Here is a 22,771-nt window from a genome sequence, read left to right as displayed (position 1 = left end):
TTGTTGTTCGGGTTCCGGAAAAAGTTCGGGTTTTTTCGGTATTGTACCGGGAAGCTTCCAGAAGGTTCCGAAGGATTCCGGAGGGGTCCGGAGGTCCGGAAATTGTTCCACCACGTCCAATACAGTAGCATGGGCTGTAGGGGGGCGCCCTAGACTTAATGGGCCAGGGGCACCAGCCCCCCCAAGGCCCATGCGCATGGGAGGGGGAAAACCCTAAGGGGGAGGGCCTCCACTTGACTTGGGAGGCACTCCTCCCCCCCTTTGGCCGCCGCCCCCAACCCTAGATGGGATCTAGGGGGGCCGGCCCCCTCTTTCCCGCACCTATAAATAGTGGAGGGGTGGGAGGGCAGCCGCACCACATGTTCTGGCGCAGCCCTCCCCCTCTCCCAAGTACTCCTCCTCTCCCGCGGTCCTTGGCGAAGCCCTGCTGGATCACCACGCTCCTCCATCACCACCACGCTGTTGTGCTGCTGCTGGACGGAGTCTTCCTCAACCTCTCCCTCTCTCCTTGCTGGATCAAGGCGTGGGAGATGTCAACGGGCTGTACGTGTGTTGTACGCGGAGGTGCCGTCCGTTCGGCACTAGGATCTCCGGTGATTTGGATCACGACGAGTACGACTCCTTCAACCCTGTTCTCTTGAACGCTTCCGCTTAGCGATCTACAAGGGTATGTAGATGCACTCTCCTTCCCCTCGTTGCAAGTCTCTCCATAGATAGATCTTGGTGACATGTAGGAAAATTTTGAATTTCTGCTACGTTCCCCTACACAGTGTCACTGGAGTCACTGGAGTCTTCCAGCGCTGCGTCGAGCCAGAGAAGGGCATAGCAATCCTCAAAGACATTCACCAAGGCGAATGCGGCCACCACGCAACCTCAAGGTCCCTCGTTGCCAAAGCTTTCCGCCATGGTTTCTTTTGGCCGAATGCCTTGGACGATGCCAAGGAGTTGGTCAAACACTGCAAAGGCTGCCAAGTATTCAGCTCCAAGCAACACCTGCCGGCTTCAGAACTCAAGACCATTCCCCTCACCTGGCCTTTTGCCGTCTGGGGATTGGACATGGTGGGCCCATTCAAGACGGCGCGCGGCGGCATGACACACCTACTTGTCACCGTGGATAAATTCACCAAATGGATCGAAGCGAAGCCGTTCAAGAAGATGAATGGGCCGACTGCCGTGACATTCATCGCATACATCACAACTCGGTACGGCGTGCCGCATAGCATCATCACCGACAATGGCACAAATTTTGCCAAGGGAGCATTGGCACGTTTCTGCATGACGCAGGGCATCCGACTGGACCTAGCGTCCGTTGCCCACCCGCAGTCAAACGGCCAAGTTGAGCGTGCCAACGGCCTCATCCTCTCCAGCATCAAGCCCCGACTGGTCGTGCCACAGGAGCGTTCGGCCGGCTGTTGGCTTGATGAGCTGCCGGCCATCCTCTGGAGTCTGCGCACTACCCCGAACAAGTCAACCGACTTCACTCCATTCTTCCTTGTATATGGTGCCGAGGTTGTCATCCCAACTGACATCAAGTTCGACTGGCCTCGGGTTACCATGTACACGGAGGCGGAGGCCAAGGAAGCACAAGAAGACAGCATCGACTTGCTGGAAGAAAGCCGGCTGTTAGTCCTCAGCCGGTCCACCATCTACCAGCAAGGCATGCACCGCTACCATAGCCGGAAGGTCAAGCCAAGATCCTTCCAAGAGGGCGACCTTGTGCTCCGGCTGATCCAGCGAACAGCCGGCCAGCACAAGCTCTCGGCCCCTTGGGAAGGCCCCTTTGTCATCAGCAGAGCGTTGGGAAATGACTCCTACTACCTGATCGATGCACAGAAGCCGAAGGCACGAAAGATAGATGATTCCGGCAAGGAGTCGGAACGACCATGGAACGCCAACCTCCTCCAAAGATTTTACAGTTAAAACGCAGTACGTATCACGTTACCTTTTGTATTAAGTACGAGACAATGCCCCCCCCCCACCGAGAAGCACTCGGGGACTGCCACCCTTGATCTATGAATGACGAGTATCATGCTTATGATTTTGTCATTTTGCCTTTTTTTTGTCCGGCACCGGGCTCGACTAGTCGGCCCGGGGACTGGCCGCCTTAAGTTATATTTAAGTTCCACCTGCAGTCAGACAAGTAGTGTGCCGGCACCCAAGCCCTCTCTTGTCAAAAGCCGCAGCTCGAAGAACCGACTGTCCGGCTGGCAAGAGTCAAAGGCAGGAAAGGATGCCCACACGAAAAACGGCTAAGGATTAACGAACTTATATAACAAAAGTCGGCTTCCTCCCATTGCCGACCGGCTACAAGAGTAGTCGGCCGGCCGGCTTCCATTCAACCCTGCCAAAATCCAACAAAGCTCAAGTACTTGCCTCCCCACAAATAGCCAAGTTCCTCCCCAGCCGCAGACTGTAGAGCAGCTGTTCGGCTTGGAAGGCGGCAATCAAGGGAAGGCGGCAAAGGAAACGGCCTAAGGATAAAAAGCAAACTCTAATGGAAGCCAAGCATGCGCATAATTATATTTACACAAAAGCCTTTTGAGAGGCCGACATTCAACATAGTCTGAATACACCCCCAGTGGGTGGAACTGCGCAAAGTTAATAAAGTTTGTTCAAAGAGCAAAAGCAGAAAAGCAAGAGCGGCAGATCAGGCTAGCGGAGCAATAGGCGAGTCGGGCAGGTCGGCGGAGGCGGCAGTACGGGCCAGAGGAGTGGCCGGCTGGCGAGTCTCGGCCTGATCTTCACCCCTGGCAGGCGGCGCGCTCGCGCGTGCCTCATTGCTAGAGGCACGATCAGGCTGAGGTTGGCTGGTCGCTTCGCCGTCTGGCACGGCGTCTCCACCGCCTTCCTCCTCGTCGTCTTCGGCCTCGTCGCTGGAGGCAATCTCCTCCGCCGAATCCTCGCCTTCCGCCGGGTTGAGCCCGAACCATTCCTCCGGCTGGGCGACTCCGCCGTCGTTCACTTCAGGAGCGAAGACACTGGTATCGGTGTACTCGGCGATAGCCAAGACGCGCTGGACGATAGCCGGCCGCATCGCCACCAGCTCCTCGTCAGCCTCCTTCCTCCAAGTGGTCAGCTGGCTAGGGCTTAGCCCAGGATACCAGGCCCGGACGAACTCCAGCGCCCGCCCGGCGCCGGACCGAGCAGCGGAGGCTTTCCAGGCCTCGAAGCGGCCAACCGCAACCTCCAGCCAGTCGGCAGTCCGACTGGGGGTGCGGGGGATCACCTCGCCAGGCCAGAGAGCGACCAACACTTGCGCACCGGCACGCTGAAGCCGGCAGAGCACGCGGTGAGCCGGCTGCAGCCGAGCCTGGACCGCTACGAGCTGCTCCTCGAGCGTCCGGCTGGCATCTGGCACGATTGCGACCCCTGCCTGCCGGCGCGCCTCATGGTGGGCCTCGATGGCTTGGTTGGCAGGGACGGAGTAGCCGGGAAAGTAATCTGTGTAAAGAACAAGAAAACGGCATGAAAATCAGAAGATGAACAAGATGGCAAGGAGCAAGCAAAGGAGTGAGAAGAGGAAGGCGGCCTAACGTCGATCAGATCCTCCACCCGCCCATAACCCTCGCTCAGCACTTGCCTTGCTTCGGCCCAGCCGGTCGCTTCGGTCTCGAACTCGGCCTTAAGGGCGGCCTCGCTGTCCTGCGCCTTCTTCAGAGCCGCCTTATGGCTCTCCTCCTGGTCGGCTAGCTTCTTCGCCAGGCAGTCGCGTTCCTGGGCCAAGGCGTCGCACTCGACCTCCTTGGCGCAAAGGGCGGTCTGGGCCCCGGCTAGCTGCTCCCTCAAGTCGGCGTTAGCTCCTGCAAGCATGAAGAGAAAGGAAAAAAGTAGTAAGGGAAAAGTCGTCAAGGAAGATCCTACCTGGCTGCTCAGCAGCCGGCCCGAATCTCGGGGACTACACCCAGTGGGTGCGCTGACGCGCCCCCACTTTAGATAGAAGAAACCAAGTTCTTACTCCGGCTATTCGTCAGATCGGCGGCCTTGTGGCTCAGCTCCTGGGCTTGGGAGTTGAAGGCGGCCGCGCGAAGATTGTGATACTCCTGGAAATCAGATGGAGTGCGCATAAGAACAAGATCGCTATCAAAGCCCGCTAAGAAGTTTCAAGCCACCTGCTCAGCAGCCGACTCGAAACTCGGGGACTACACCTAGTGGGTGCGCTGACGCGCCCCCACGGAAGAAATCAAAAAAGAAATCGATCAAAGCTAGAAGACTTACCCGGACGACCGCGGGCGTAGTAAGGAACTCCTGGGTGAACCGGTGCAGCGAGGCGGCCTAGGTCTGAAGCCGGCGTCGGACCTCCTGCGCCGCCCCGTTCAGCTCCGTCATTCCGCCGCTTGGCGTCCACTCAGACGAGCTGGTGCTGGCCGCCTCCAGTTCCTGCGCTGTCGAGCCGGCGCCCGCGGCTCTCTGCGGCTCCGGCGCGAGGGGCGCCTCCCCCGTGCGCCGGCGAGACGGCGACTGCGCCAGAAGATCTCCCCCCGCCGCCGACTCGCCCCCGACCGGCTGCCCAAGCGCCGCAGCAGGTCGGCCGCCTTGGCCCGCTCCGGTCGGCGCCGGCTGTGGCGCCTCCCCCAGGATCGTCACGTCGCCCTCCATCCTCTCCATCACCGGCTGGTCCCGGTCGGGTTCCTCCAATGAAGGTACGGGGACATCAGGGGCCACTGTGCGAAGGGGAATGACAAGATACGGATGCTGATTACGTAAGGCCTTCGCCTCCCTCTCCGCGGCCGCGGCCTCTGCCTGGGCCTTGGCCTCTGCGTCGGCATGCGCCTCGGCCGACTTCTCTACCACCTCCTGGGCAGCCCTCCGCTCTGCCGCTTCCCGCTCCTCTCGAGCCTCCCGCGCGTTCCGCTCTGTTGCCTCCATGAGGTCGGCGCGGGGGTCCACTCGGCGGGAACTCGAAGACCCCCCAGTCGACGTGACTATGGAGGCGGCGTCAACCCACTCAAGGGAAAGCGGCGCCCTGTTCAACAAACCAAGAAGACGGCTCAGATGAGCCTCAACCAAAGAAGACAATAAAAAAGAAGGAATAAAGAGCACTCGACACTTACGCCGAGACCGCCCGCGGCTGCTTCACCACCTTACGGAAACGGGCCGCCTTCTCCGCCGCCTCGTCCCGCTTAGTCGCCGCTGCCAAGCCCTTGGGTTTTTTCGGCCGACTGCCGAAGAGACCCGGCCCGGCCCGACGCTTATGCGCGCCGCCCCGAGCTGCCGGCGCGACAGAAGGTCCCGCACCTTGGCGATCGGCCGTCGGCTCGCGGCGTGGGACGGCCTCGGTCTTGTCATCATCCGGCCAGTCCCCGAAGTCGGCCGTGAGCTCGGGGCCGCATGCCTCCCCGCCGGCTCTGCCAATGGCGTCATCCATGGCGGCCGCCTCCAGATCCGGGTCGTCAGGGTCGTCCACGGCGCGGTCGGCCGCAAACTGGCGCTCCGGCCCTGAGGCCCCGGGCGCCGGTCAAAGAAGAGGGTTCTGCCCAAAGCCAAAGCCAGCTAGTCAAGAGTCGGCTATCGAACACGGCAACAAAAGAAGAAAAGAACGAGGAAAAACTCACCATAGGCGGTGGGTTGGCCCGAGAGTATAGCGCCTTGTGATACTGCCAATCCACGGTGAGTGTGCAGTTGGAGATATAATTCACCAGGAAAGATACCTCGTCATGAGGCATCTCTCTGGTGCTTAGCCGGCACGGGTCGAAGCAGCCGCTCATTTGGCAGATCATGTGCGGCTGGCTCTGGAGCGGAAGCACCCGGCGCTCTACGAAGGTGGCCACCAAGTCGGCCCCCACCAAGCCCTCCGATTGGACCATCACCCGGAGTCGGGCGATGGCGGCGTTCCCGGCCAAAGTGAGCGACCGGGCTCGGGGGAACAAGACATCGGCCTTGCAGGCGGCGGGCCGGCTATGTAAGCCGGCAGGTTGAGGTAGTCACCTTGCGCAGCGGCGTTCTTCACATAGAAGTACGACTGCTGCCAAAGCTTCACCGACTGGATCAGCGGGATAGGCGGAAAGGGGTTGTTGTCGGCCGTCCTCCGCATGGCGATGAAGGCGCCACAGGGGGCGGGCACACCCGCGGAGACGGTGCCCCGCTTGCACTGGAAGAACTCCCCGAAGAGCTCGAGGGTGGGGAGAACACCGAGAAAGCCCTCGCACAAGGTGACGAAGTCCGACAGCAGCATCCCCGAGTTGGGGGTGAGGTGATGCGGCTGGATATGGTAGAAATCGAGGAAGGAGCGGAAGAACCCGCTCGCCGGCAGGCTGAGGCCGCGCAGGCAATGCGAGCGGAAGATGACCTACTCGCCATCCTCCGGCGCCGGTGAAATCTCCGCCTCCGGCGCGAGGCGGGTCTTCACTAAGTCCTTGCTCGGCAACCGCCGCGTCTGGCGGAGCCAATCAATGTGATCTTTCATGGACGTTGGAGCCGTCCCATGAGCTCGACAACACCATGGGGACGAGCGGAAAAAGAGAGCCGTGGTGGCGAAGAGCACGGCCGTGCGACGAAGGAACCACGGCGCACCAAGGGAACTCGCGGCTGAACGGCGCGGCGGCGAGTGCGCTGCGGCGGCGGATGAGTGAGGAAGAAAGCATAGGAAGGAGAGGACCGAGGACGAGCGTGCGAGCCCCTGCTGCTCCCCCTCCTCCCCCTACTTATAGGCTCGGGCGGCGGAGCCGAGGAGGCGAGGCGTGGGGGAATGTGGGATTAACTGTGCCCACTCCCCCACGTCCCGCGATAATGGCGCCCTAAAGGCGTACTGTAACCGCTGCAGGAAGACGTGCAACCCATTTTGGGCCGTAGAGGATCCACGCGCGGGCCGAGGCGTAGGCTTGGTAGGCCCTGGCTTGCGGCGACGTCCCGTCGCGCGCATGGGCTGGCAGGATTTTCTGCCCACGTGGCGCGCGAGGCGACGCGCAGTCAACGTGCAAGCCGGCTCGCGTTTCCCCCTTTCAACTACGGAGCTCCCTGAAGACGGCACGCCCGTTCAAGGCCGGCTCCTAGCTGCCGGCTTCTCAGGATAGGAAGCTGATCGAGCTCCTCGTCCTCCCTTCAACCTCGGAGCCCAATCAGCTTCGGGGACTACTGTCGGAGTAAATGACCACGGGTAGCCTAGCCGGCTCCCCCTGGGGCTTCTAAAAAAATTACAAGCCAATCAAGCCATCCGGCATCCAAGACGCTGGGCCGCCTTCCCCCGGCCGGCTGTCATCCATGCCGGCTGTCAGGAGGCGGCCTGGCCCCAAGACCCATAGAAGAAAGCCACAGGAGGGCCGGCTTCCAAGGAACCGGCTGCCTGAGGGCCGACTCCGCATAGCCGGCCACGAGAGGGCCGACTCCAAGGAGCCGGCCACCCCATAGGCAGCCAAGGCCGCGCCCTCAGAATCTGCACCCACATAACGGCGATGAGACGGGGCATGGCTACAGTAAAGCCTGCCACCCCCGCATCCCGGAGCACGCGTGGCTACAGTGCGCCATACGGGGCAGCCATCACACGTCTGGTGCGGCACTGTTGCCATGTTGACTATGACGTCACCCACGACAGGCTGTCTGTACCCGCAGGCGGCGGGTCCCCCCTGTCAGAGAGATGCCCCAAGGCGGCTCGGCTTCCCTGAGTCGGCCTAAGGTATAGCCGGCTCCCCACAGCCGGCTGATTCCCTCCCTCGAAGGAAGCACTCCATTAAGGAGACAAGACGAGGTGAGGCTACAGTGATCGCCGCCAAGGCGGCGGCACTGTAGCCACGCCTACCCCGACAAAGCCCTCGTCATCAGGATTGTGGCAACAGTAACCAGCCCCCGACAAGGCCCTCGACGGTGGGGCCAGCTTGTCGACCTGGGAGCCGGCAACCGGCGGGACCCACCAAGTCGGCGGGCCCCAGTGGCCGGCGGAGAAGCCGGCAGGCGAGGACACTGACGGCTAGGGCCCACACTTAGCCGGATTACCATTGTACCCCGGGGGGTAGGCCTATATAAGCCCCCTGGGGCACCCATGCAAAGGGTTGGACTCTGATAGTTTTAGCCACCATGTAGAGGGAAGAGAGGAGCTAGATGTGCCCTTCTTCTTCCTCTCACCGAACAGCTCTAGGAGCAGCTTGTAGTAACTTATTCCTTTAGTGATCATGCGGCCACCCCGCAAAGCAGCAGTAGGGGTGTTATCTCCACGGAGAGCCCCGAAGCTGGGTAAGATTCGCCGACGTGCATGTCTTTGCCTCATCCCATTTCCAGGCACCGGCGACGTCTTATTGACTCCCACTATGATTAGCCACCCGTTGGCATATGTCGCACCTACCACCCGACAATTAGACTTATTGTAAATAAACAGTGATGTGTCAGACTTGGAGCAAACAAAACCAAGTGCCTGTAGCTTCTGACTTAAGCGTGAGTACCATGCTCTAGGGGCCTGCTTGCATCCATATAAAATTTTGTCAAGTTTGCACACATGAAATGGTGAGTTTTTGTTTACAAACCCAGGAGGTTGTCTCATGTACACTTCCTCTTCCAGGACACCATGAAGGAATGTGTTCTGTAAATCTAGCTATCTAAGGCACCATCCCCTAGAAACAGCAATAGACGACACAAGACGAATAGTAGTAGCCTTAACAACGGGACTAAAGGTGTCCTCATAATCTATATCATATCGTTGTTTGAATCCTTTTGCAACAAGTCTGGCCTTGTAGCGGTCTATGGTTCCATCAGATTTCCTTTTAATTCTAAAGACCCACTTGCAATCAATTAAGTTTTTACCTTGATGTGGAGGAACCAAGTGCCATGTTCTGTTTTTTTGTAGTGCCATGTATTCTTCTTCCATGGCTTCCTTCCACCGGGGATCACTAAGGGATTTTTCAACCGTGTTGGGTTCACCTGAAGAACAAGCAACACGACCAAATTTGGTTTTAAAGTTCACATGTTGAATTACCCCCTTTTGGAGCCGTTACATGGTTGCACAAGAGATGTAGCAGCAGGCCGGGGCGCAGAGGATCCTATCCTCAATCCCGAAGCAGATCCTCCTGACGCTGGTGCAGCCCCGTTAGGTGCGCTCGGATTTTCTGTGGCGTTAGGATGTGGCGGGTGTGGTAGAGATGGCGTAGAAGATCCCGAGCCAGATCCAGCGCCTGCCGCAGGATCAACATCAGATTGTGAGCCCGTGGGCCCGGACGAATAAGCGCCAGTGGACGCCGTCTGTCGTCGCTCGTAGGAGCGGGCCCTCCTGGCGCCCAGCGACTCTCAGGAAGCCGCGTAGCGGCCGCAGATTGGTGCGGCTCAGCGCCCGCGCGGAGGCGAGTTGGAGTGCGCTGCGCGGCAGCCGCTGGTTCGCTACTGTCACGTCTGGCAGGCGATGCTGTTTCCTGCGTGCTGTCGTTTCTGTGCGACGCGGATCCAGAGTCAGAGCGCCTGGGCAGATTCTGCGGCAGCAATCCCAAGGAGGATCTGTCCCCCAACGATGGACACATAAAATGTTGCCCTTCTGTACTGATTTCTTGACTGTTTCGGCTGTTTCCTTTGCCATTTTCTCCGCTGAACGCATCTGCATCTGTATCACAACAAAGCTCATGCAGTTGGTTATGAGGATTAGTCAATGCATGGTCATCACAATTATTTCCCCCTTGTGCTAATTCGGTGAGTTGAGGTGGAAGAAGTAGGATTTCTTGGCGAAGGAGAGCACCGGCATTTGGATGGAGATCAGCGAATGGGAATTTGGTCTCATCAAAAACTACATCTCGAGAGATATAGACACGGCCAGTGGACGCATCAAGGCATTTAACACCGTTGTGTTGTGCACTGTACCCTATGAACACACATTATTTTAAGCAAAACATAAGCTTGTGGTTATTATAAGGTCAAAGATTCGGCCAGCAAGCGCATCCAAACACACGAAGAGAGGTGTAGTCTGGTTTGATGTGGAGAAGCCGTTCCATGGGGGTTTCATTGTTGATAACACGACTTGGAAGCATGTTTATGATGTGAACGGCAGTGAGGAATGCCTCATCCCAAAATTTGAGAGGCATGGAGGCACCTGCAAGAAGAACTAAGCCGACCTTTACAATATGCCGATGTTTACATTCGGCCGACCCACTCTGTTGATGAGCGTGAGGACATGACACATGATGAGAGATTCCAATTTCTTGAAAGAAAGAGTTCAACTTCTCATATTCGCCCCCCCCCCCCAATCGGATTGGAGGACAATGATTTTTCTATTGAATTTTTGTTCAACGAGTGCTTGGAAATTTCTAAAAACTTTGAACACATCAGATCGTAATATTTGCTATAGTCATCTATGGAACTGACGTAATACGTGTGTCTACCAACAAAAGAAGGGGCAGGCCCCCACACATCAAAAAAATGAGATGTAAGGGTTGAGTGGAAACACTTGTCGAAATTGGATAAGGCAATTGATGACTTTTAGCTCACTGACAAGAATCACAAATAGTTTCGATATCACGCACTCCAACATATGGGAGCTTATTTTTCCTAAGCACACGTTGAACTAAAGAAAAGGTTGCATGTCCTAATCGATCATGCCACCGTGTTGAAGACACTTTGGTGGCACTAAAAGCTTGTTTATTGAATCTTCTAATCTTCAGAATCAAAGGGTAGAGCACACGAACACATCTACCTCGATAGAGCACCTTCTTCGTTGCCTGATCCTTGATAAAAAAGAAGTAAGGGTGAAATTCAAGAAAGACATGATTATCAATGGCAATACGATGAACAGAAAGGAGACTTTTTGAGGCACTAGGGACATGCAATATTTGTCTAAGATGAATCTTTCTGCTAGGGATTTTTATAATTGAGTGACTAACATGACCAATCTTCATACCTTCTCCACTTGCAGTGTGGATGTGGTCTTGACCACGGTACTTTTCCCTCATGGTCACCTTCTCGAGCTCGTTGGTGATGTGGTTTGTAGCACCACTATCAACATACCAGTTGGTGTCCACTCCATATGGCCCGTCTGCTGCTCCGGCCACCTTTTCATCTTGTGATGAGTCATCCTCATCTTCCCCAAATTTGTACCAACAATCCTTAGCCGAGTGGCCAGGTTTGCCGCAGATCTGACAGTGGATGGCATCTGGACGTGATCTACTGGAGGAGTTGGAGTTCGTGCGGTGGCCCCTGTTGTTGTTGGAGGAGGGCCTGCCGCCACCGCTGCTGTTGCCGCGGGAGTTGTTGCTCTTGCCTTGACCACCGGTGTTCTGGCCCCTGCCGCGTGGCGGTCCTCGATGGCGAGAGCCGCCCCCACGACCACGCATGGCTGCGTTGGCCAATGACTTGAACCCTCCGCTGTGCATGCCCTGATAGAGGGCGACCCTCTGGTCGAAGTTGCTCATCATCGCGAACAGATCGTCGAGGGAGATCGGTTCTGTGCGGGCGTCGAGCGCGGAGACGAGCGGCTGGTACTCCATGTCGAGGCCGGTGGTGATGTAGGAGCCCAGCTCGTCGTCACCGAGCGGTTTGCCCATGGCCACGAGCTCGTCCGCAAGCGAGCCCATGTGCGCGAAGAAGCTGGCCACAGATTGTGTCCTCTTCCGCGCATTGGCGAGGGCAACACGTATGTTGTTGACGCGGGACAGAGACATTGACGAGAACATGCTCGACAGTGCCGTCCAGAGATCATGGGCATGGTCGATCGATGTGACATGCACAAGTACCTCTTTGGAGAGATTATTCAGAAGCTATCCTAATACCTGCTGATCTTCACGGATCTAGATCGGATGAAAGGGGTTCATTGTAGACTCCTCCTTCCCGTCCTTATCCTTCTTGATGATGACTTTGGCCGGCTCTGGCATGCTGCCGTCGACGTAGCCGAAGACGCCTGCACCTCGGAGTTGCGGCGTTATCTGCGTGCGCCACAGGATGAAGTTGGTGCGGGTCAGCTTCTCGGTGATCTAGCCAGAGAGGACAGAGTTCGCAACGCTGGAGGAGGAGGCCAGGGCGGAAGCTTTTCTGTGGATGGAGATAGGCTAGATGTATTGTGGAAGAGTGAGGCTCTGGTTACCATGTAGAAAGGCTTTAACGTCGTGCCATCTCTGGTTGATGGTTCCGTGTTTATATAGCAGGGTCGCGACCTCCCTGATAGCGTACACGATTCGGTAGTTTGAGATACAACTTATGCTACAAGAGATAGGATAGAGATAGAGAGAGTTGTTACAAAGAGATAAAGAAGAATGCTAACAACCTAATCTATCTCTCCCCGTCGTGCCTGATGGCTTCTGTGAACGTGACAATCATCGGGTGCAATATGTTTAACAATCATTTGATTTAATTGCAACCCAACTTGCTCTCTTCCGCAACCAATGAGGCCGGAGTATGCACACACAGACTAACCAACAAGGTTTGAAACACATAGTTCGTGACCGGCGAGGCCGAACAACTACTCAGAGACTTCATATTCTCTGACCGATGGCTCATGGAGAACTGAGGCTGAATATTCCTTCATTGATGACACATCATGACTACATCATAAGCAATGCAGTTTTTTGTCTCGAGCATTTATAGAAAGTCTTATCTTGAGTAGAAGATTTGTTGTACTCATCTCACATGTAAACATTTCACATAATGGATTCGGCCTCCGGGCCACCGTGGTTTTTACCCAATTTGGGTTTTCCACGTTAAAATGTGTGTCTCTTGCATGTACTTGATCGGTTTCTTACTTTCTTTACACTAATATTTTACAAAGATATAAAGATGACCATTTGTGCAGCTTAATCATAGGTATTATGTGCGTATAAATCCACCGATGTAATTAACTAGTACCCTTTCGAGGTTCTAGGAATCAGGAACCCTTTACAACCGTCTCCGTCAGATATTCAGGCGCAATATGCATAATACATGTGAAATAGAAATAAGTAGATTCCTATAATCTGATGGAATACATGTTTAATATCTATTTCTGAGTATTTGCAAGCTTTTTATTTGTATATAGTCGTATACTGGCACGCCCGCATGTAAAACACCAATGGAGATAAATTCAAATATTTATCGCGTAAAAACAAATGGCACGCCCGGTGGGACCTGAGTCTCCTCCCATCTTTGCTGCGCTTCAATGGTAATCGACATCATACTCCTGGAAATCATTGTAAAAGGAGCATTTTTGGTATGGAAAGTATTTTTCAAGGCGCCATTTTGCCTCGTATTTGTTCGACTCAGTTTTTATCAGAAGGCACGCATATGTATTTGTTGGCCAATCATTGATGCAGTGGATCAGTGACATGCAAGATATCTTGTGCCGCGTCTTCCAGCTGAACATGTATGCATCCCAACTGGTTCAAAATCAAGGTCTGCCCAGAGATAAAGTATTTATAATTGACCATTTGTTCACTGAATGTTTGATGCCAATGTGGCCGGATTTAAATTTTTGAGCGAAGTACTACTTGGGCATGTTCTATCATATCGGCCAGCTGGTAGTCCTTGCAGTAGTGAAGTAGGGATAATGCAAAAATATGGCGTGAAAATTAGTTTTTGACTTATGGTATTCAGAGACCAATCAATCAGAGATGTTGTCCTTCAACCGCTGCATGAACAGTCTCATAAACCTAGTTTAAAGATTGTGGTGTTCTACACTCTAATCTCTGGATGCACGATCTACTAGTGGACAATATTTGAAAAGCTTGTTCTTCAGTACCGAGCTGAGTCAAATTCGCCTCTTCACTAGTACTTGCCCGTGGAGAGACGACTGTTTTTTGTTTTGAGCAGAAATAAGGGGCGACTCAAGTATTATTGCACCATCTTCAGCTGTTTGCAGAACAGACTGAACACCAACAGGTGTAGAGGGGCAGAAGTTTCAGTACTTTCTCAAGTACGAGAAGCCTCAACAACATGAATGGGTATCCGTCAGCTCAGTGTCGCCCCTTTCAGAAATAACTCTATCTGTCAGGCAAGTTTTCAGTAAGTTTTGTTGTACTACAGGTTCTTATTACTGCTCTACTCCTCAATGAATTTACATGTCGTACAAGACTTCATGATTACTATGCAATAATATTCTCATGGCACGGGAAGGGAAGCAACCAAGAAACGTCAGTTAGCAAGATTGACCCTTACCAGAACTGGGAGCAGCTTTGTTAGTAGTCTCAGACCGTCAGTAAAAGTTATCTGCAATAGGTTAGAAACTGCACCTATAGCCTGTTCAAAATATAAGAGTGAGTGACTCTCGTAGCAACACAAAAAGAAAGAAAGGTGAGTGGCTTGTTTTAATCTACACGAAGAGCATTTTACATCCGACACTACAGAGCTAACAACATCGTAATCCAAATTTAAGAGGTGAACTCCTAAAAGGATTGATCTCAGCTTGTTTGCGTTTAAGTGAAGAAGACACATCACTTCAGGAGATGTAAAGTTTCATTCCATTAGGCATTTGGGAACATCTTTTTGTGTGTGTGCGCAAAAAGCAGTAGAGGCACGACTGCGCAGTTGACATCCACAACTTCTCTTGCACAAACCAGAGGGGGCCTTCGGACTCCCATTTTAGTGAGATATAGATAGCATGCTCATACATGTGGTCAATAATTTTTGATCATTTGTTCAGTCGGGAGATGATTAACAATATTTTCCTCGTAATTTAGCAGAAGCAGCCAAGCAAAACGGATAGTCACGTCTGACTTGAAGAAATTCTACGGGCTAATTCTTACCGAAAAAGGCTTTTGCCCCGCTTTATATTATAAAGCCAACCGCACAACAAGCATCCAACACGGTCCAACACAAACACACTCACACACACATGGAAGTCCACAGGGACACAAAGTACACGAAAGGGTCAATGCTGAGGGCACAACACAACAAGCCCTGAACCCAAAACACACACGCCACAGAGCCACCCGGCGATCTAGTCAGCCTCAGGTGGCGGAGGCGGCAGCGGGGGAGCCACGCGAAGCGCCATCGAGCGGAGATCGGAGAGGAGGGTGGTGATGACGTCCCGGTCCTGGGGGCGGCTAAGTGGCCGACAAAGCTGCATGTAGCCACACATTTTGAAGATTGCGTCAGTCGCACGTCGGAGGGGCACCTTCTGAATAACAAGCTTATTGCGAATGTTCCAAAGCGTCCAGGCAAGAACCCCAACACACAACCATCTAATATGGCGGTAGCGAGTAGGGGAAGCGTTGAGATCGGCAAGCAGGTCGGGGAAGTTGGTATTACACCACTGTCCGCCAACCGTTTCGCGGAAGCAGGCCCAAAGGAACTGGGCAGAGTGGCACGAGAAAAAGATGTGGTTAGCATCCTCAACCGTGCCACAGATGGGGCACATCCCATCACCCGGGCCATTACGCTTGAGGACTTCAACCCCAGAGGGGAGGCGTCCACGGATCCATTGCCATAGGAAAATTCCTCTAGGGTTTCCTAGAGTCCACCCGTTCCTCTGGCGGCGACGCCGGAGTCCACCCTTAAAACCCTACCGCCAATCACCTGGCCCTCTCCTGTCCATCGACATGCGTAGGGATCAATCAAAGCCTGACACGATGGAGGAACCGGTTCTGGACGAGGCGCAAGGAGGAGAGAAGGAAGTTGGGGCGGGGTTAGGGTTCCCAGATGAGAAGATGAAGGGAGCTGTAGGGCGGGGGGCTGGTCCGTCATCCACTAACCCGATTCCGGACCATACTGCTGATACTGGGAGGGAGGAGGAGGAGGCGGACCACCGCCAGGAGGATGATGAGGAGTGGGATAATCTAGGTCACGACTCGGCCCTGGAAGATGCTTTTGAAGGATTGAAATTGCACGGGGAGGAGGAGGAAGATTTAGATCTGTCAGGAGAAGTGGAAGATTTGATTAAGGAGGTTCGATGGCTATGCCTTTTTAGGGTTCATACAATGAGGCCGTTCAGCCACGCGGCGTTGCTAAATTCTCTGAGGAATGTGTGGTCGTGCACGCAAGGAGTTACATTCAATATCAAAGGGCCTAATCTCTTCCTAGCTCAGTGCCATTGTTTGGGGGATTGGAAGCGGGTGATGGAAGGAGGGCCTTGGCAATTTAGGAGGGATCCGGTCATCATTGTTGAGTACGATGGGTTTACAAATGTTGCTGAATATGCCCTGGATATGTATCCACTATGGGCTAGAATTAAAGGACCCCCGGATGGGCTAATGAGGAAGAAGGAGCTGGCTGAGAAAGTGGCTAAAAAGGTGGGCATGCCACCCTTTACTGTTGCTGTCAATGAAGGGAGGATTAATCCATCGAGCTTTCTGAGGGTTAGGGTTTTTGTTGATGTCCATAAACCCTTGGTAAGGTTTGTCCCAATCACTTTGAAAGAGTTCAAGCGATACCTAGTGAGCTACGAGAAACTACCGAATTTTTGCTTTTTTGTGGCTGCATGGGCCATGTGGTCGAAGAATGTGGAGATGGAGTGCATGATCCATCGGAGTGTGATTGGAGGCAATGGTTGCATTGGAGTAATGAGCAGCCTATGGGGGCGCAGGTAGTGGCAGAGGAGGAGGGGGTGTAGCGGGAGGCAGGGGTCAGGGTGGAGCTAGAGGTGTGTTCAGGGGAGGGGGTGGAGGTAGAGGAGGAGTAGGAAATAGAGGGAGATTGGCAATGCATTCGGAGGGCTCTGAGGTTGGTGTTGTTCCCTCCGACCCAGCTAGTGATGGTATGATGATGCAGGAGCATGGTGGGGGCGATGAAGATACCCGCTCAGTCCACAAAAGGCTTATCAACAGTGATGGCACAATGAGTGTTCGGGGACAGCCGGTTCCAAACCTCGCTGGCAAGGTATCGAGCACAGTTTTGCTGTTGGAGGGAGGTAATGCTTCAGATGTGGTGGAGGTAGGCCCATCTAATACCCCAGGGAAGGTTCCGATCGTCAAGAGGAGGAAACAAGGTGGTGTTGAAGAAACTATGGAGATGGATGTGGCGTCCGAGGCGGCCTCCGTGCGGGAGGACCGCCGGGCCCAATGAATGTGCTAAGTTGGAACTGCCGGGGAGGGGGGAATCCTCGGACAGTTCGTGAGTTAGCGACGATCTCACAGTCGCATTCCCCAAACTTGGTGTTTCTGTGTGAGACTAGGCAGAAAGCTGATAAGATGAGAAGGATCCGTGGTCACCTTGGTTTGAAGGGATTCATGGGTGTGGATAGCAATGGAATGAGTGGTGGTTTGGCTTCGTTCTGGCATGAGTCGTATGAGGTGAAGATTTTGGATAAGGATGATATATATATTGACGCCCTTGTGCGTGTTACGGAGGGTGCAACTCAATGGAGGATTACATGCGTGTATGGAGAACCAAGAGTTGAGAACCGGCATATTATGTGGGACAAGCTACATCAGCTAAAGACTACAAGTAATGCCCCTTGGCTAGTGGTGGGTGATTTCAATGAGGCGTTGTGAAACTATGAGCATTTGTCATCTACACCCCGTACAGAACCACAGATGGTAGCCTTTCGGGATACTCTAGAGATCTGTGGGCTGGTGGACTTGGGTTTTGTGGGAATACCTTTCACTTACAACAACAAGAGGGGAGGGTCAGGTAACGTCCAAGTCCGTTTGGACAGAGTAGTGGCTACAAATGACTGGAGGAACTTGTTTTCTTTTACTATGGTTCTCCATGTTCCATCTCCTTGCTCTGATCATGTGGCGGTCGTGCTAAAGGCAACTACAGACCAAGGACCATTAGGAGGCAAGCAGCGTAGGTATGAGCTGATTTGGGAGAGGGATGTTGTGCTTCCCGAAGTGATTAAAGAGGCATGGGAGGCGGTAGGCAATATCCAGAATCTAGAGCAACTCCGGGATGCCCTGTCAAAAACTATGATAATGTTGGGTAAGTGGAGTAAGAAATTTGGCAATGTAACACATGAGCTGGCTAAATCACGATCCCAACTGGAAGAACTCATGCACATGAATGCGGATAGACAGGAAATTAGAAGAGTCACAGACAAGATGAATGAGTTGCTCTATCAGGAAGAGATGCTTTGGCTTCAAAGATCTAGAATAACGTGGCTGAAAGAAGGGGTCAGAAATACCAAATATTTTCAGAGCAAAGCTGTTTGGAGAGCGAGGAAAAACAAAATAAGAGAGCTTACGGATAGTATTGGTGTTGTGCATTCGGATTTTGAAACCATGGGGTTGTTAGCCAATGAATACTTTCGAAACATCTTCTTGGCTGACCCCTCATTGGATGCTTCACTAGTGTTGGATCATATGGAAGCAAAGGTGTCGGCTGAGGATAACATCAAGCTTTGTAAGTCTTTTACTGATAAGGAGATTTCAGATGCACTTTTTCAAATAGGCCCGCTTAAGGCGCCCGGCCCGGATGGCCTCCCGGCCAGGTTTTTTCAGCGCAACTGGAGTACACTTAAGGAGGGGGTCTTGGCGGCGGTGAAAGATTTCTTCTACACAGGGATTATGCCAGAGGGGGTAAACTCTACATCGATTGTGCTAATTCCAAAAGTCTCGAGTCCTACCAAGCTATAGGAGTATAGGCCAATAAGTCTCTGTAATGTGATATATAAAGTGATCTCGGAGTGCTTGGTTAATAGGTTGAGACCTCTCTTGGATGATCTTATCTCTTCGAAACAGAGTGCTTTCATCCCAGGAAGAATGATTACAGACAATGCACTTGTGGCTTTCGAGTGCATCCACCACATAAAGCAAGAAAATGATCCAACTAAGAGTTTCTGTGCTTATAAGTTGGACCTGTCCAAAGCATATGATAGGGTGGATTGGATCTTCTTGAGGCAAGTGATGCAAAAGATGGGTTTCTCTCAACGATGGGTTGACTAGATTATGGCATGTGTCACGTCGGTGAGATAGTCTGTGAATTTCAATGGATCTCTCTTGGATTCGTTTGCACCGTCGCGTGGGCTACGGCAAGGAGATCCTTTATCGCCGCTCTTATATTTGTTTGTGGCAGATGGTCTATCATCATTACTAAGGAAGAAGGTGGAGTCAGGAGATATTACCCCAGTGAAAGTCTGTAGAAGTGCACCTGGTATATCACATTTGCTATTCGCTGACGATACACTTTTGTTCTTCGAGGCATCCAAAAACCAGGCTGAGAAGGTGAAGGAAATCTTGGATGTTTACGGTACGGCTACAGGCCAGAGTCTCAACTACAACAAGTGTTCGTTGCTGTTTGGGGATGCATGTCCAGGTCCGATACAGGAGGAGGTATGGACAGCTTTGCATGTCACTAGTGATGCTTTTGAGGATAAGTATTTGGGCCTGCCAACGCCTGAGGGGCGGATGTCGAAAGGCCGGTTTCAAAACCTGCAAACCAGCCTTACAAAACGACTTTTGCAATGGGGGGATGGGTTTTTGGTGTTGGAAATATGCCCTAGAGGCAATAATAAAATGATTATTATTATATTTCCTTGTTCATGATAATTGTCTGTTATTCATGCTATAATTTTGTTATCCGAAAATCCTAATACACGTGTGAATACATAGACCATAACATGTCCCTAGTGAGCCTCTAGTTGACTAGCTCGTTGATCAACAGATAGTCATGGTTTCCTGACTATGGACATTGGATGTCGTTGATAACGGGATCACATCATTAGGAGAATGATGTGATGGAAAAGACCCAATCCTAAGCATAACACAAGATCGTGTAGTTCGTTTGCTAGAGCTTTTCCAATGTCAAGTATCATTTCCTTAGACCATGAGATCGTGTAACTCCCAGATGTCGTAGGAGTGCTTTGGGTGTACCAAACGTCACAACGTAACTGGGTGACTATAAAGGTATACTACGGGTATCCCCGAAAGTATCTGTTGGGTTGACACGGTGTTGGAAATATGCCCTAGAGGCAATAATAAATTAGTTATTATTATATTTCCTTGTTCATGATAACCGTTTATTATCCATGCTATAATTGTATTGATAGGAAACTCAGATACATGTGTGGATACATATACAACACCATGTCCCTAGTAAGCCTCTAGTTGACTAGCTCATTGATCAATAGATGGTTGCGGTTTCCTGACCATGGACATTGGATGTCATTGATAACGGGATCACATCATTAGGAGAATGATGTGATGGACAAGACCCAATCCTAAGCCTAGCACAAAGATCGTGTAGTTCGTATGCTAAAGCTTTTCTAATGTCAAGTATCTTTTCCTTAGACCATGAGATTGTGCAACTCCCGGATACCGTAGGAATGCTTTGGGTGTACCAAACGTCACAACGTAACTGGGTGGCTATAAAGGTGCACTACAGGTATCTCCGAAAGTGTCTGTTGGGTTGGCACGAATCGAGACTGGGATTTGTCACTCCGTGTAAACGGAGAGGTATCTCTGGGCCCACTCGGTAGGACAACATCATAATGTGCACAATGTGACCAAGGGGTTGATCACGGGATGATGTGTTACGGAACGAGTAAAGAGACTTGCCGGTAACGAGATTGAACAAGGTATCGGTATACCGACGATCGAATCTCGGGCAAGTACAATACCGCTAGACAAAGGGAATTGTATACGGGATTGATTGAGTCCTTGACATCGTGGTTCATGTGATGAGATCATCGTGGAACATGTGGGAGCCAACATGGGTATCCAGATCCTGCTGCTGGTTATTGACCTGAGAACGTCTCGGTCATGTCTGCATGGTTCCCGAACCCGTAGGGTCTACACACTTAAGGTTCGATGACGCTAGGGTTATAAAGGAAGTTTGTATGTGGTTACCGAATGTTGTTCGGAGTCCCGGATGAGATCCCGGATGTCACGAGGAGTTCCAGAATGGTCCGGAGGTAAAGATTTATATATGGAAAGTTGTTGTTCGGGTTCCGGAAAAAGTTCGGGTTTTTCCGGTATTGTACCGGGAAGCTTCCAGAAGGTTCCGGAGGATTCCGGAGGGGTCCGGAGGTCCGGAAACTGTTCCACCACGTCCAATACAGCAGCATGGGCTGTAGGGGGCGCCCTAGCCTTAATGGGCCAGGGGCACCAGCCCCCCCAAGGCCCATGCGCATGGGAGGGGGAAAACCCTAAAGGGGGAGGCCTCCACTTGACTTGGGAGGCACTCCTCCCCCCTTGGCTGCACCCCTTCCTTGGAGGAAGGGGCAAGGCTGTGCCCTCCCCCTCTCCCTTGCCCCTATATATAGTGGAGGGGAGGGAGGGCAGCCGCACCTGAAGCCCTGGCGCCTCCCTCCCTCCCGTGACACCTCCTCCTCTCCCGCAGGTGCTTGGCGAAGCCCTGCAGGATTGCCAGGCTCCTCCACCACCACCACGCCGTTGTGCTGCTGCTGGATGGAGTCTTCCTCAACCTCTCCCTCTCTCCTTTCTGGATCAAGTCATGGGAGACATCACCGGGCTGTACGTGTGTTGAACGCGGAGGTGCCGTCCGTTCGGCACTAGGATCTCCGGTGATTTGGATCACGACGAGTACGACTCCTTCAACCCCGTTCTCTTGAACGCTTCCGCTTAGCAATCTACAAGGGTATGTAGATGCACTCTCCTTCCCCTCGTTGCTGGTTTCTCCATAGATAGATCTTGGTGACACGTAGGAAAATTTTGAATTTCTGCTACGTTCCCCAACAGTGGCATCATGAGCTAGGTCTATTGCGTAGATTCTTTGCACGAGTAGAACACAAAGTAGTTGTGGGCGTTGATTTTGTTCAATATGCTTACCGTTACTAGTCCAATCTTGTTTCGACGGTATTGTGGGATGAAGCGGCCTGGACCGACCTTACACGTACTCTTACGTGAGACAGGTTCCACCGACTGACATGCACTTGTTGCATAAGGTGGCTAGCGGGTGCCAGTCTCTCCCACTTTAGTCGGAACGGATTCGATGAAAAGGGTCCTTATGAAGGGTAAATAGTAATTGGCATATCACGTTGTGGTTTTGCGTAGGTAAGAAACGTTCTTGCTAGAAACCCATAGCAACCACGTAAAACATGCAAACAACAATTAGAGGACGTCTAACTTGTTTTTGCAGGGTATGCTTTGTGATGTGATATGGCCAAAAAGAATGTGATGAATGATATGTGATGTATGAGATTGATCATGTTCTTGTAATAGGATTCATGACTTGCATGTCGATGAGTATGACAACCGGCAGGAGCCATAGGAGTTGTCTTAAATTTATTGTATGACCTGCGTGTCATTAAACAACGCCATGTAATTACTTTACTTTATTGCTAACCGGTAGCCATAGTAGTAGAAGTAATAGTTGGCGAGACAACTTCATGAAGACACGATGATGGAGATCATGGTGTCATGCCGGTGACGATGATGATCATGGAGCCCCAAAGATGGAGATCAATGGAGCTATATGATATTGGCCATATCATGTCACTACTATATAATTGCATGTGATGTTTATTATGTTTATGCATCTTGTTTACTTAGAACGACGGTAGTAAATAAGATGATCCCTTACAACAATTTCAAGAAGTGTTCTCCCCTAACTGTGCACCGTTGCTAAAGTTCGTCGTTTCGAAGCACCACGTGATGATCGGGTGTGATAGATCCTTACGTTCACATATAACGGGTGTAAGACAGTTTTACACATGCAAAACACTTAGGGTTAACTTGACGAGCCTAGCATGTACAGACATGGCCTCGGAACACAGAGACCGAAAGGTCGAGCATGATTCATATAGTAGATACGATCAACATGAAGATGTTCACCGATGATGACTAGTCCGTCTCACGTGATGATCGGACACGGCCTAGTTGACTCGGATCATGTAATCACTTAGATGACTAGAGGGATGTCTATCTGAGTGGAGTTCACAAGATGAACTTAGTTATCCTGAACATAGTCAAAAGATCTTTGCAAATTATGTCGTAAGCTCGCGCTTTAGTTCCACTGTTTAGATATGTTCCTAGAGCAAATATAGTTGAATGTTCAAAGTAGAGATTAT

The sequence above is a fragment of the Triticum aestivum genome, chromosome 6B (genome assembly GCF_018294505.1).
Source record: "Triticum aestivum cultivar Chinese Spring chromosome 6B, IWGSC CS RefSeq v2.1, whole genome shotgun sequence".
Taxonomy (NCBI): domain Eukaryota; kingdom Viridiplantae; phylum Streptophyta; class Magnoliopsida; order Poales; family Poaceae; genus Triticum; species Triticum aestivum.
This window is presented reverse-complemented; position numbering follows the sequence as displayed.